We start from the raw sequence: 14,722 nt of genomic DNA on the forward strand, positions 1-14,722 counted from the left end.
CTGTCCAAAAACCCTTATCTGTTGAACATTTTACTTTTCTGTAATTGATAACCTTTCAAATACATACCTAATTACCTATCCTGAAAAAAGCACAATGTTATTAAATAACAGTTTAAGATGCAGCAAGACACCAACATGAAACAAAAATTTTGAACCAGAAACTAAAAGAAAAGTCTCCTGACATCTTGCTATTTCCATATAGCTTACAAATAGAGCTGCTAAAACTTGTAGCTAAAGCTGCTTTCCACTGGAGAACGCTGATTTGATTAAACTTATAATTTTCAAAGAAAAGTTTCTAGCTTAATAGCTGCTTCTTTTGGAAAAAAACTATTTTGATAATTTGTTTTCAAATGACTCTCCATTCTGAAACGTATTTTGCATTACAAACCAAAAATGCAAACCAATCAGAATGAAAACAAATTATTTTCATGACTTTTATTTTTTTTCCCCCCCAAACAATTGAATCGCTCAACTTTAGTCTTAATTCTTTTTTCAGAATCTCCAGGTTTTCAATGGAAAGGATCAAGGCTGCAGCTTCCTAATATTCCACCAGCTCCTCCATTTCCTGTAGAGGGCACAAGCCCAGCACGTAGCCCAGTTTACTGAAGCTGCCTTTAGTACATAAAACCAGTATTATTAGTATTAGTGATCTGAGAACATCAAGGCAGAACAACATGCAGCAGGCAGGAGCACTGATCTCTGTTTACAAGCACATGATATTATCAGGGATGTTTGGGAACTCTTCTCACTTTTGCGTATCAACACAAGAGAAATTGCATTTGATGCTTTCAGTTTTGGGCCATTTTGTAATTCTTAGCACGCGGGGCTAAAAAAACTGGTTTAAGTGGGGAAAAAAAGAACTTGTGGGATTCTTGTTTGATATATAAAGCTATATGATATTAAAATCTGGGGAATTCATACTTGATGTTTAAGGGTCCTTTTCTTCACTTATCCTCAGCGATAGCAGAGCATAAAGGTATCTGGCAAAAGTCAGAGTGCCAGGGACTCTGTGAAAGGATGGGTTTGTCACTTAATCAGCCCATCCTCCCTTTTCTTGATTTTATTTGCTTGCTGCAGCTTCTGAAAAGATAGCAGAATGCAGAATATCATCCAAATGGCCAGAGAGGTGACTTCTACCTTATACTTGTAAGACAGAAGTAAAGATCAGAAGAAAACCCAGGAGAAAGGGGGGGGGGGCAGAAATCAGCTAAAAGAATTGGAACCATTCAACCCAGCCATGAGTGGGAGTCATCAGCCTCTTGAGACGGACAAGTAACTGCTCACCAGAGAAAAAAAGAGAGACCCATATGCACTAGGTGGTAAGGCTGAAGAGGACAAGAGGTTACATTTCTGTATTCTTTAGCTTTGTGTCACCTGCCCTCACTGCAGATGGGTAAGACCAGGCTGGGTTGAAGATGGGAGAACACTAAAATCTCCCTCTAGTTCCAGCCAAAAGGAAAGCAAATTAAAGCCAGCTTTTTGATGAAGTGTAAAACTTCATTTTTTTGTTTAGAAAAAAAATCCTAAATAAAAAGATTGGAGTAGTTTTCAGTTAAAGAAATAGCAAGAGAAATATGGCAATTATTTCCTTCAGAAATTAAAATGACAAAAAGCAACAAACAACTCCCCCCCTCCTCCTCTTTTCAGTAACCACAGAGAATGAGTGGTTAAATTGGGGACCAGCACCTTCTTCTTTCACTGTGTATGGAGAAGATTGTCCTAAATCCCAGTTCACTTATGTTAGTGATATCCTATTTACAGTTCAAGGCTTCTCTTGAGGGAAGGAGGGATTTTCATAATAAGCCTATTGACTATGTAATGTTGTTACACAAGGAAATGCAGTCATGTATCCAGCCTACTCCTTTTTAGCATGTTCCAAAGCAATTGCATTCTTTAAAAAGCCATACTAAACTGAATGCTACTGTCAAAGGTCAGTTTTCTATTGCATGTCCCTTTCAGCATCCTCAAAAAGGAAAGGCTTCATTAAATCTCCACAAATTGATCCCTCCCCAAATGTATTCTTTTATGACATTAAATCTTCATACACTCATTGCATAATCCACACAGCTCAAGTACTTTTCCCTAATAGATTATGATTGAACATACATGCACCTTAAGTAAAGGTTATATACTTTCCATTTTCCTGCCTGAGTCATCATCCCCCTCAGCAGAAAGGACACTGGAAATAAAATCTATTTTAAATAAATAAATAAATAAAACTCCTCCAAGCCCTTTCATTTGCAGCCTGCTACTTATCAGCAAAGTTTTCAGCTAAAATCTTCTGCAAATATTCCCAAGTCATCTTTCTGCTATTCAATTTACACCCACTTTCTAATACATATCTTCTATATATGAATTTCCAAAGCACTTTTTTTTTTTTTTTTTTTTAGTTACAGATAAACTGAGGTAATCAGAAAAGGAAGAGTGAAGGGGAAGGGGCATGTTGTCCTGATGATGAGGGCATTGGGATGGAGTGGTGTGCCAGTGTGTGTGTGTGTGTATTACTTTTTCATTTGGAGCAGATACCTTTTTTAATGATTTTGCCTTTCCAAGCCTCTCAATATACTGAAGAAAGAGGTAATTTTTAAGACCTACAATTTAAATTTAATGTCAATGCAATGCTGCTTTTTATTTACAGGACTTGTATTCTCCCTTCAATAGGGAGAATACATTAATCATATTGCGTTTTTATCTACTTTCATAAGTGAAGTTACCTCATTTTCAAAAGCATTGAACAAGAATTTCTAAATATTGTCCCTACAATAACATGCACTTGTGAGTGTTTCATCGATGTACTGGTAAGCTCTTCTTCTAACCTTTGGGACCAGGCTTGAGTATCCATCATCTGTCTGATTTATCCATGGGCACATCAATCTGCTGAACAGATCCTTCACCCGCTGCATCAAGGAGTCTTTAACCAAACGAACTTGTAAACATAAGATCTTCAATGCCAAGGATAAAAGCTGAAATACAAGGAACACACTGTTTTTCTTCTGTATTTTTGAAAACTAGCCCTCATCACACAGTAGTTAGTTTTTCTCCAGGGAAATTTTGACTGGATTTTTCTAAGGGAACTCAGACTAATTTTTTTTCCTGGCAGTAGGGAATTCCTCTACACACACACATGCACACACACACACACACTTTTCCCCATGAAAGATTTGGGGGATACTGGGAATCATGATTGAACACATCTGGCAAAATCTATAGGCTTTACAAAGGTGGAGGTGAATACCACATTGCAATCAAGACAGTGGACCCACAATGACTGCATCCACCCACCCTGTCCTAAAAACCCACGTTAAATGGACCAGCCTCTCCCCACTCACCTGAGGAAGAGCTCAGACAGGCTACGGCAGAAACTTGTCTCATTAATAATCTCAGGCCAGTCCCCTGCCCAGAGCACCAGTAAAACAAGCATGAAATGGCCAGACTTCAATATTTAGGGTGGTTTCTCTCTAAAGAAGCTCTGTAAGTTCAATGTTGCTAAAGCCAAAGCAGTCATTAAAACCAGACTCCACAGAAACAAGCTGACAGGGAGAGATTCACAGTGGATTTTTAGCATTAAGAAGGGTGGCTAAAGGAGTTGTGATATGCTGGTTACGTCACAATTTTGTGTGGAGTTTGTTCTTAAGACTATAACCCACATGCAGCTAAATACATACACATCCACAACTACGTACTGAGAAAGAAAAGCTTCCATTTCAGGAAAGCAAATCAGTCTCTGAACCACCCAGCTGGCCTTCACTCTAAACCAAGCTAAGCTAACCAGTGTCCTCCTTCACCTCCCATTCAGTCAATTGCTAGGAAATCCCTCTGCTTGATATGAAACTGAGCCTCCCAACAGTACTAAGGTGGTGGGTAGCTCTCACGGGCCTTATGCCCCGGTTCCTCAGCTGAGAGTGGTGTGTGCAGTCACCCTGAATTGCTGGAGTGTCCTCCAGGACCTCAAGAGAAGTGGGTTGTTGAGTAGGTGGCTCTGGAGTCGCAGCAGCTGGAGCACCGTAACTGCAGCCCGCAGTCCTCCACAGGGACCTCTGCTTCTGCCCTGAAACACAGGCTCCTCCAAGAAGAGCAGGGTTATGTAAAGCAAATGATTCAGTGCTCAGCTCTCTGGCAGGCACTTCATGAGCTCTGCTTAGCCCTTGGGAAGTAAGAAGTCCCCTGATATGCACCCTCAGCCTTTTTTATTCCTCTGCACACTGCTTCAAACATTTGGTATGCTCCCAGGGTTGACCTATCTGGGGAATCAAGGCAGGAAAAAGCCTTCCAAATGGCACTGAACAACTGCATGTCTGCTCTGTAAAGCAAAACTCACAGCATCCCACACATCCTCTCCAGAGAGGGCTCTTGCACAGAGAAGGGTTACACAACTCCACAGGAAACACTCTGCATGCCACTTTCCCAGCCACATGGTCACACTCCTCAGCAGCCAGCACTGCTTTGCAGACACACCGTACTGCAGGGCAACGGTGCTCAGCAGCAAGAACGGGGACAGCTTTCCCAGGAAGACTGGCTTCCATTCCAATGAAGTGGCCAGATTCTCCAGAGGGCTCAGCACGCAGCAGCTCCCATTAAGAACAGAGCTCAGCAGTTTAGGAGATGCTTGAAAACTGAGCCTTGCAATTTGCTGTAAATGCTTTTACTCTGCAGTGGGTTTCCCTCTCAAGCAAAACCCATTTTGCCCTCTGACACTGCTTCTGGCCCCTACATTTTACTTTCCATTGCATTTCTTCAGGCTGATGGCGGGGAGCAAAATGTGCTGCTCATAGCACATTATTTGCTCAGTTCAATTATTGCTCAGTGTGTAATGGTCAGGCAACACTGCTATTGTGTTTTGAAGTACAGCTCTCAACTACCATAGCCAACATTTTCATAGACATGTTCCTCTAATTACTCAGTGCTTTCTCCTTATGCAAGGGATTTAAATGTGGGGTTATAACTGAACTGTGTCCAAATTCTGCAGCTTTTATGTTAACAGAGCTGTTCTTTAGCAAGATGAAGGTAAACAGATTTACTAAAACAGAGAGAGTAATAAAGGGTAAAATTCAGAGAAATGACTATGCACAGCAAAGGGGAAAAGAGCTTATGCAGCCTAGTTAAATTAGAAGAGAACCCTGTACTTTCCGGAATACAGACTTCATCAGTATGAAGAGTAGGCAGGTTTATGTGAACTGGAAGATTATAGCCAAAAAACATAGCAGGATGAACAATTACATTCAGATCTCTGAAGATACAATCATGGCAGAAGCATTTGGTCTAATTAAATGGCTTCAGACGTGACACATCCTAAGGAACATCAAGTGCTTGAGGGAATAGCATCCCTGCTGCATGTCTGGAAAACAGTTATAATAGAAGAAGGATCCAAGAAAAGGATTATACTGAATGAAGAACAGGAGATTGAAACAAATACACCATGTAATGGGTTCTTAATTCAACAACAAAAATACTTCCTTTTGCGCTGTTTGGCTATGCTATTTTTCCCCTCTGTCATTAAGTAGTCATGCTTTTACAGGATCTCCTCTGGTCACAGGCCAACGACTTTCACGGCTGTGGGATTTTCAATTTACTTTAGAGTTGTTGGTAGTCATGATCTTGATTTTGATCAATTCCCCCCAACCCCCCAATAATTATGCCCCCTCCCTTCTCCCTTTTTTTTGGTGGGGTTAGTGTTCTGACAACTCAGTAAGTTGTATCAGTCCCCTGAAGGGACAGAGAAATGCAAGACCTGGCCCAAAGCAAGGGGTGAGGGAGGAAGCAAGTAGTCAGGAACAGAAAACAAAGCCCTCCCATGGAAGCTGCACATCTTGGAAGTTGCAAGCCCTTACAACAGCTCAACCTGTAATGTGCTACTTCATCCATAAAACTGGTAGACAAAGCTAAAGCAAAACAGAAAACACCTTGATAGTCATCCCACATGATCAGCAAGAAGAGATGAACTATTTGTGTGCCCCAGAGACTGAGGACAGTTAATCTTCCCCAGAAACTGCCGACATGGCTGTATTTCCTTTTCCTTCTAACCTGCTAGATTTTTCCTATGCTCAGAAACTTCAACTTGTATAATCTTGTTGTAATCAGCTCTCTTTTTCCAGAAAAGGTAAGATACTTCTGCCAAGGTTCACTGACAGCTTTATATTCTGGAGGAACCCATGTCAGGTCTTTAAAGAGCAGAGGAAGCAATCTCCTTCACACCAAAATGAAGAGTTTTGTCCTACGACTCCCCACCATTCACACTAGACAGATAATCAAGCACCACAGGGTGCTGTCTCTTGCTCAGCTTGACTTGTAAGACCTAACAAGATGCTCAAAATAAAACAGGGAGAACAAATGCAACTCATACAGAGGCATTTTATTAACATAAAGATGGCAGTGGGTGTGCCTAGGCATAGCTTTGTTGGTACTGCCCATCTTCTATGCTACCTCTGACATTGCAACGACAACTTTTTTTTTTTTTTTTTTTTTTTTTTCATTTAGAAGACGCCATACAAAAGGAGAAGGGAACGGAAATTGTTTGGGAACCAGTCCTACTCTCACAGACACCAAACTTGATGGAGGGGAGGTTCTGATATCAATGACAACTCAAAAAGCATCTGCCCGCACACATCTAGCCATGCTGAAATCCTTCCCTTCCTATTTCAGAGCACCCAACCAGCAGCAGCAGAGCCCACAGGTAATGGCCAGAAATCCTCTGCACTCAGGCTAGAGCCAGCAGAACCAGACAACCAGACCCAGGTTGCCTTTGCCTCAGCCATACATGTAGCAAACGTTAAGCTGGAGGGCGGCATAAGCTGACCACCACATAGGAGCAGCCTAGCCTGTGAGGACACGAGGGTGAGCCATGGTTTGCTCCAGCTGCACACACAGGCATCACACCTATACATAAAAGGGCTGAGTGGTTTAAACTCCACAGCAGTGGAAAAATTAATTGCTATTTACTGGTGTCTGCCTTGGGGTAGGAATTCCATCTTTTCCCATTCATGTGAAGTTTCTGCCAAATTCGTGAATGGCCAGGGGAGCCCAGTGAAAGCACAGAGCAGCCACCCACAGAGAAGCAGCCGGCACACTGATAACTGCATTAGCGACACAACACAACAATGGAGAGTGAAGCAGGGATTTAAATTGGCAGCTGCTGAAGGATGAAAGCTTGAAAGATCTTACTGGAGCTGAAAATAACAAAGCATGTTTTGACTTGTAAGCAGAGAGAGGCAGGAAAAAAAATACATCAGACCAGCAGAGCCCCATTACACCAATACCAAGTTCAGTCTTGTCTGGAGATCTGTTTCCATGCAGTTTTGTAATCCACAATATAGATTGAAAGGAAGGACACTTTAAATAGGAGAAAGTAACTGATCAGTCAGAGGTTTCAACAAGAAGCATGCAACCTGTGAAGCTGCTACATTACCATTTAACAAAGTTAAACTGTTCTCCAGTGGTGCAATTTCCACACCTCACTCTGCAACCCCTTGCTCTCCTAATTACTGTTTATTCTTGTGTAGATGCAGTGCTGTGGGGGTCTGGATCCAGGTCTCATGGAGCTCAATATTTCACAGGTTGCACAAGGGCAAGAAAACAGGCTGTAGGTCCCTCGAGGTCAGTGACTAAGCCTAAGCAGTGGATATACCAGAGCAAAGGGCACGACAGGACGGTATCAGTCAGCACACTAAATAGCAGGATCTCCACACCAGCATGCAAAGGCTAACAAGTTTCTGTGGGTGTGACAGATCTAAGAGACAAGGTGAAGGGGAAAGTACAGGGTCTGTTCTGCAATTTAGGAGGAATGGACCAAGACGAGCAAATATCCATCACCCCTTCATTAACAATTGCCTGGAACTTTCTTAAGGGCTGAAATCCAAGGCCTGAATCGGAAACGCACTGGCTAAACCACCAGCCTCCTTCAGATTCTAGGACAGCAACATCATGCCCATACTGCAGGCCCCTGAGAAACAGGTACTACTGATTACCAACAGCGTCTTGCCTCCTACCAAATAACGGTAAGCAAGGTGCCCTCCCCCCCCCCCCCCCCACCTCGGGCCAAGCTCAGACTGTAAGAGTTGACTGCTCCAACTGCTGCACTGACAGAGGAGCTCCAGTTTCCCTAAAAATTGCAGAAGATATCAAGACAAGATGGGTCTCTGAGTCAATGATAATGCGGCTGATGTTATTTTATGTCAGCTAGAGGCAGACCTGTCTAAGTATTATTGACGGAGTGTGGGATGAACTAGTCACTGGAGGGGAACTGACACAGGCTGAAAGGGAGTAGGAAAAATTTAGCTTATTTGCAACTTTCATAGTCCAGCAGGAAAACCTTTTTCCTTAGCTTGAAATCATTTCCATCTCCTGCACAGTTCTGTGTCTTCTCAGTCAGGTTGGATGTCCCACAATAGCCAGTGCTGAGAAAATAGCCTTCCCTTTCCATCCCTGCTGGCCAGAAGAGTCCTGTCTTCCTAAGGGCTGAAAAAGCCTCATGTTGACATCTGTTCTTGAGACCCCAAGATTTTATTTTTTCTTGTCCTTTTTATTTGAGGACAAAGATGTTGATAGCAGCAGCAGTACAAATTTGCACAAACTCAGGTAGCCCATGGATTAAGAGCACATGCCCCAAAGGCTTTCCCCAGTTTTTGCACTGTCAGAGCTGTCCCGTAACTCAGAGCCCTCAACAGACCCGGTTTTAGGGACTGCTTGTCTCTGCCCCTCCGCAGAGTCTCCTTCCCCAGCACTACTACATATGTGACACTTGAAGTTTGCTTCCTCCCTGTCTGGGAAAGTCAAGAGTGCACAGTCCCTGTGCTTTCTGAGAAATCAGACTCACTGTGTTCAGACAGGATAAAAGTAACCCGAACAACACGAAGGGGAAGGAAGAACCAACGTTATAAGAGTACTAAGCTCAGATTAGAGTTGTTAACTGTACAGCATTTCAGTATCATATTTCTTATCACAGGTCTGAAATAAGTAAGGTAGGTCTCTAACCATAAATTATAAGCTCAGTGAGCTGGCAAGAAGCAAATTCACTCCAGAAAGGACCACAGGTTTGCTGAGCCCATGCAACAACTAAATTTGGATTATGACAGATAAAAACACAGTCAGGACCAGGATTCAACTGAAGGTGTGGTAAATTATATAGCATGGAGAATACTTGACTCCTGAAGTGACCTTTACCACATCTATTTACTTACAGGCAGTCCTAATGAAAGCAAACAGGTCTGGGAAAGGCCAGAAATTGTACTCATAATTCCCTACAACTGTCATACATCCTTATGGCTCAGCCTTGTTTTCTGTGAAATGTCAAGTAAACTGTGACTCCACTTCTATCTACCACAGCCCATGTAGCAGGATGGCACATCATGGAGAGTTCGCTCCAGCCCTGGCTACACAATCACAGCCGGCTGCTCCAGCCAAGTGCTGGGGCACAACTGACCTTTCCTGAGGCCCCAATTCTCCCTTGCCCCAAGGGGATTGGGAATTGCAGCTCCACTCCGCAGGCAACCTGACCTTCCCTCCCTAGCCTCTGACTTCCTCATACTTGTGAGGAGAGTTTCAAGCAAGAGCAGACACCCACCCACTTCAGGAGCCCTGTAAAGTGAGCAGAATGGCAGGCACACTTCCAGGTTAGACCTCCAGGCATCCTGTATAGGGCTATAGGCCTAAGGTGATTAACAGAACAGCCTCGCTGCCTTTTATCCTTTTCCAAAGGCCCCTGGGGGTATCACAGACGCACTTCCAGGAATTATTAAATAATAGGTTTTCTTAGACATGACAAGTAAACATCAGCCAGCAACTATTAAACCTCTACTTTTCAGCTGCCATTCAGATTCACTTTCTAGTCAGCCTGTACGTTTGCACATGTACCCCACATACCTGCGACATGGCTGCCCCTTTCACACACATGGAAAAGCATGTGAGAAAAGAAGCAACAGCCACAGTGCAAACAAGTTCTCGGACACAAACCAATCACAGCAGCACACTGCTCCCTCGTCCCAGGCTGAAGGATCCACCCATGACACTTCACTCCCTCAGCCCTTGGGCGGACATGGCCAGCTTCCCTGTAAATCTTGCCAACGGTGCAGGAGAGCCCTGATGGCTGTTACCACTTGCTTGCTAATGACTAAGGGGTTGTGCATTCACTTGCCTGCAGCTGGATCAGAGGTATAACGCAAGCTCTTTCTCACATCTCTACTGGAAACTCCCTTCTGAGTGAGAGAGAAGACTCTCACTCCTCCAGGCTAGTAGCACATGAGCTAAACACCCAAACTGCACATACTATTCCTCCTCCACGATTCTGCCACTGTCTAGTATGCTTGGAACACAAATAAGGAAATCATGTTGAAAATAAACTCTCCCCTCTTATTTAGTAGCTTTTGGTAGGGATGTTGGCTAAGAAAGCTACTGGTGATAAAGATTGAAAAATTTAGGAAAACTAAGGTCTGAAGGAGATGAAATAAAGCGTCTTGTGACAAAAGGCTAATTCCTACTGAAAGCCAGGTCACTCAAGCACGGTTATTGGCAGTGCATTCAAAACCACACAACTCTTAACGTACCATACTACATTGATACCACTCAGCCTCTGTCAGAAGGACAGGCCTGAACTTCACTGAAATAGACTTTTTCCCTTTTTTACCATTGTGCAGGACCCCATGCCCTGAGACACACTGCTGCTATGCCCCAAGCCTTTGGGGCCATGCAACTATAAGAGGAGTCTGGGAACAGGTTGCATGCAAAAGTGTCCTCTGTAAGGACTCCCATCTGTGGGGCATCCCTGTTGTAACACAGTAGTCCCCTCCTGCTTCATTACCCCATTCCCTGGCCAAGCAGTAGCATGTGGTAGGGATGTGCCATGGGAGTATGAGGAGCAAGTTCTGTGCTTTGGGCAGACTTGACGTGTTTGCTGAACTAAAAGGAAATCTCTACCCAATGCAGTAATTACTGGGTACAATTAATCCAGGCTGCATTACACAGCACAGCGCAGTTGACCACATTAGTACCTTCTGACCCTAAACACTTCTTAAACTATTAGTGCAACACTCCTGGACAAAAGGTAAGAGATTACCTTTTTACATTCTTTAAGATCACCATTTTAAAGTGAATTTCTTCCCAGGATTGTAATCTGTCTGCTTTAAGCTATTAGCTTTCTTTGGGAGTTGTACCAATAAATAGAGAAGACAATAATTAGAAAGGCTAATCAGTATAATTAGGTGTTAAATTGCGACTCAATGATTGGCCTGCACATCTCTCTTGCTTCCAGAACTTGTTTACCTGTTATAGATATAGATAGTTGTAAACAATTTGGAAGAGTTAAAAGGCAACTTGCTAAGGTTGATAATTTTCTTCCCTTGCATGCTTCTCTACCACTGTTAATTTAGGTGGCTGGCTGAGTTCCTAGAGTCTGCAGAGCCCCAGGGTTATCTTACTCTTCTGAACAGTCTCCAGGAGAAGACTGGAGGGCACACACCAGCACAGGCTCAGAGAGAAGAAACTGATGGCCCAGGGTGCCCCTTCCATATTCACTCTCCCACCTCACCCTCTAAAAGGCAGGGAAACATGGTGACTGACTTTGCACAGGTGGGCTCAAAAACCCACTAGAGGTTGTTGGAGCAGCCTCCAGGTGCCTGTGCCACCCCTTAGCCAGGCACTTGCTGGTGGCATCCAGCACGACACTGACCTCCACCTCAGCGGCACCAGCTCCAAGGGCTCACCCTTTCTCACACCACTTTAAGGAAAGCTGCTCAGCTTTATGCTGAGGTACATGGACATAGTAACTTCCATCAAAAACCCCTCGTCACAGCCTCCACTAACACCATAATCCATGGCCAGTGGTAACTAGCAAAATGTGCGCCTAGGTCCCATACTAGGGTTTACTTCTTGCCCTGCTGCCTGGAGCACTCTCACTCTCAGGCAGGGACTTCCAGATTACAGCCCTTAAAGCATTTAATAAATATCAAGGAATGAATGGCAAAACCAGAAGTCAGGCACCTAGCACTCTCTACCATTGCTCTAGTCAGTACAAGTTTTCCTGTGTATGTAGCCTAAAGAGAACCTCAGCCAGATTCTTAGTTCTCTTGTATTTTTCTCTTAAGTTTATTTTAACTGTCTAAACAAGCAAGAATAAATTTCTTTTCCAAGATCTTGACACACAACTTCATGTTCATTGGGCTTAAGTTCCTGCTTGGCTGAGGTAAGCTCTGCTGCACAGCAAAACCATAATTACCAGGATATATGACTTGCTCATTTGTGGACACCCACCACCTTGTAGCAATGAATCATGATTTGGCTAGAAGTCTGCAGGTGAAATACATGCCTACTGCACAAAAAAGTGCACAAATGAGCTCTGTAGCTTTTTACAAAGCATGACTTTAGCTGTATTAGAGTAACAGCAAATTCTCTCCCACAGATGGAAGGAAGCCACTACCTGAATACTGATGTGTTCGCAGGCATCCCTGCCCTTAACAATACATTCATAATGACTAGAGTCTTGTTTTCCAAAGCTTCAACTGCACTGTACTTCAAGGGACTTGATGGACTAGTTCGGGAGCTCAGAAAGATAAAAACCTGAGATCTAAGCGTCAGTGAACTCTGACACACAGGTTTAACTACAGAGATCTACAAGCAAGGCCTTTAATAGAGAAACTGCCAATAACCACCGGAAAGGATGTGCAGTAAAACCAGCTCCACAAATGACACAGGCTAGCAGGGGATGGTCTCAACTAAGGAGGAAAGTGTGGAGTAAAGGAATGGAGTTGGCTGGCTGCTGACAACGGTGCTTTCATGTACTATTGCAAGCCGCCAGGAATTATGTTGAAAAACAGCCTCCATAACCAGTATAAGCTGTGTAAATAAGTGCAGTTTTGTAGGATGACAACCTTGAGCCTCTGTAAACACTTAAGCACACTGGCTTCATGGTGTGTAAACAAATAATTTTGCTTGAAACTCTGCAAAGCTTGGTGTGTAGGACGATGATAACTCATAACAGGGGAGATCCCAGCACTGGTTTGTTTTTCATCATTCAAACCAAGCATTGCTTCCCGCTCTCACACACATCACTTGGTGTGCAACTTTCACGCCATAAGGGGCAGCAGGGGCTGGGGAACAAGACACTAACAAGACACACATCTGAGCTCATTCTGAGCTCCTCCCCCCTCCCCTCTCCTCTTTTAAATAGTAGCATTGTCTAAATCAGGATGGTGATGGGGAAGCAGGCCAACATCCCAAACCATCAGCTACAATCAATGGAAAAAGTACCCTACTGCTGTTTTACCTTCTACTATTGATGACTTCAGTACTGACCAAAAAGAATTTTGCTCAGAGCACAAACTCTTGGTCATTACTGGGTACTGGCAGTCCCATTTGTAAGGATTCGAAGAATGCTGTTCCAACAACCCTGCATTCATGATTGTCATGATCATGCCAGATTGACACCATTCAGTCATATGATTGCGAAGCAGCTGGACTGATCTCCTTTCATATCAGAACTCTATCCTCCCTTGTGAGGCATTGCAAACAACCCAACAGCACCATACTCAATTCAAGAGTAGTGCTGCCTTGTGCCAGGGTATCCCACCTTTCTCCTAGGCCAGGTCTTGCCCACATCCCTGTGCTGGGTCAGCTTCTGATGCAGTTTCATGTAGCAGCACATAAGAGAACAAACTCACCTGGCAGAAGTGGGGATGATACATAATACAGATAAGATCCTTAAGTTTTAGATTTTGCACTTTATATAGTCTAGAAACCAACAATTCCCCTTCCCATATATAGGAACGCATTTTTAGCTTTATAAGAGGAGGTTACTATATACCAGGTTAATATGAAGCAGTCAAAATATGCCTTTAACTTTTACTCCTCCTTGAATTTTTTCTTCATCTAATCCACTTAATGGATAACTATGAAAATACCTGGAGAACTTTTCTGGAGGAACGTGTGATCTGCCTCTTGGAAGCACTGGGCACAACACCACCACCATCTGCTGGACAGAACCGGCTCCCTGTCTCACACAGCTCTGTGGGCTGAAAAGCAGCTGGGGAGAGGGTGGGAGAAGCGCATGACAGGTTATTTGCACACTCAGAAACCCCTGACCTGGAGAGCTGTCCAGAGGTCCAGCTCCGTTAGAAGAGCCAAGCTGTGCAGTATAGAGACACAACAGGACTGCTTGCACTGCAGGCAGAGCTGCCAACCTTCAGCAGAGCAATTGCTGCAGAGCAAGCAGAGGACTTAGCCTCCGATTCAGGAGAATGGGATGCTATAAGAGACATAACTGCTCCACCACATGGAATGGACCCAAGTATATTTTAGTTTCTTTATTTGTATTTCCATCTATATACATTACATTTTGATTCTCCAAGTAGTCAAGGCAGTTACTCTCAAATAGTTCAGTACATCAATTTTATAAAATACAGCTGAACGAAGGTAGATTAGAAATACATACATTATGGTACATTAAGTGCTTTGAATAACAGTTAGTCTGGCCTCCTGTTCATGAGCGATTGATTTGGTTTTGCTCGTTCTCACAGAGGACAGTCCATTCCACAGGTAACTCCACCAGAGCCCCGCAGCACTACTTAACCAGCAAGAGTCCCTCATGTGTGCTTTTAGGGGGCCAGAACACAGCCCTGAGCCACTGCAAGGCATTCTGCTGTCTACACCATGACTCAAAGTCATCACTTCTGACTGGGACAAGATTTAGACATTTGTCACAAGGCCTCAACTTGATACAAAAGAAAGAGCCAATGTAGCT

The 14,722-nt window shown here is 43.6% G+C and overlaps 1 protein-coding gene across 2 annotated transcripts in view; it reads right to left on the reverse strand.

Moving 5' to 3' along the window:
- Positions 1 to 2,603: 2,603 nt before the first annotated feature.
- The window catches only part of PIKFYVE (phosphoinositide kinase, FYVE-type zinc finger containing), a 96,626-nt gene continuing 84,507 nt past the window's right edge, over positions 2,604 to 14,722 (reverse strand). The window contains exons 42-44 of one of the 2 annotated variants that reach the window (XR_003257288.1): positions 13,884 to 14,005; positions 3,920 to 4,063; positions 2,604 to 2,963 (exon numbers count right to left, since the gene is read on the reverse strand). The gene's annotated coding sequence lies outside the window, so the exon portion shown is untranslated. Of the gene's footprint in view, positions 2,964 to 3,718; positions 4,064 to 13,883; positions 14,006 to 14,722 lie in introns of those variants that run through there. The other variant, XR_003257290.1, reaches the window with a different exon arrangement.

This window comes from Apteryx rowi, unplaced genomic scaffold (genome assembly GCF_003343035.1).
Source record: "Apteryx rowi isolate R43461 unplaced genomic scaffold, aptRow1 scaffold_12, whole genome shotgun sequence".
NCBI lineage: Eukaryota > Metazoa > Chordata > Aves > Apterygiformes > Apterygidae > Apteryx > Apteryx rowi.